Consider the following 1,522-nt stretch of genomic DNA (forward strand, 5'->3'; position numbering starts at 1 on the left):
GTATGGCGCTGTCGGTCCTCCCAGGGATAGTATCATGCACTTAGCGTGCTTGTGTCCAATATTCGAATATTTTGCAGTAATGAGCATTCTAGCACGGTAAGTATTTTTTTTATAAATTCTTTTTGTGCAGATCGGGTGGCACGCCGCCACGAGTATATTGTTTGGATTAGGTTGCACGCCGCAATGGTATCATGTGTAGATCGGATTGCATGCCGTAACAGTGTGATGTTGAGTATAGTCCCCTATATTCTATTTTGTGTGTTTTGTGTCCCATTTTCTGAGGAAGGTTCATGACACCTTTCAGTTGTTTAATTAGTCACGTGGGTTAAGTAATCCTTTACAGAGTTCGTTTTCCTTATGTATCGCAATCGAATCCGTAGCTTATTAGCTCATTGTGGCGTCATATGAGGCTTTTTGATCGTGTCTGAGGTGGCTTATTGCCTGAGCAACTTATACTGGGTGAGACGAGATTATTGGATCCAGGATAAGTACGATCAGATTATATGAAGTATAATAAAGAGCAAATACCATTATTTGGTCCGTAATGAGGCAATGGTTCTTATCAGAAGGAGAAACTCAATAATTTGTTGACTCGGCAGTTGGTTATGAATTTCTACACATTTCTTCCCTCGTGGAAGCATTGCAAAAGTTGGAACAGGACTTATAGGTATTATGAGATGTGTTGTGGATATCAGATTCGTGGAATCTTGACTATTGTTATCGGGGATGTTATTATGGGCATATGAATGGTGCTGTGCATGGTCTAAATTCAACCAAGGTATGCAATCCTGTATTGGTGCGTCATGTAGTGATTGATACAGTGTTCGTAGGTTAGAAACATGCATAGTGGAGAATTCTGGATGCTAGAATTGGGCTCTAAGGCTTAATTGCCTAAATAAATGGGAGAATCTTCAAATTTGCTAGAGCTAATGTGCTCAATTGGGTGTGGTAGCACGGGTAGGTTCTCGAAGTGGTAAACAGTGGTTTTGAATAACTCCGGAACAGTCCTTAACACGTTCGAGGATGAACGTATATTTAAGTGGGAGAGAATGTTGTGAGCACCTAATTTTTGACTATATTTGAATTTTTATCACCTTCTACTATGTAAATATTTTCAGAATTTAATATATATTTTTTAGCTTTGTTATATATAGAAAAATTATTAATAATTTAAAAGGTCAATTATTACTATTAGTATTTATTACTATTAGTATTATTTTTATTATTATTGTTATCTTTATTTTTAAATAAAATGAATTAAAAACCGAAAATAAATAAAAATTAATTATTATTATTTTTTTAAAATAAATTTCGGATGGGAATTAAAAAATAGGAAAAGTAGAAATATAAAATTAAAAAGTAAAAGTAAAAGTAGGTAGAAATTGTTTAATAAAAAAAGTAAAAGAAAGTGGAAAATTAAAAAAATAAAAGTAAAAGAATGTGGAAATTTAAAAAATAAAAAGTAAAATAAAGTTGGAATTAAAAAATAAAAGTAAGGGTATCTGATTTTTTTTTAAAAAAA

Source organism: Nicotiana tabacum, chromosome 17 (assembly GCF_000715075.1).
Source record: "Nicotiana tabacum cultivar K326 chromosome 17, ASM71507v2, whole genome shotgun sequence".
In the NCBI taxonomy this organism is placed as follows: Eukaryota; Viridiplantae; Streptophyta; class Magnoliopsida; order Solanales; family Solanaceae; genus Nicotiana; species Nicotiana tabacum.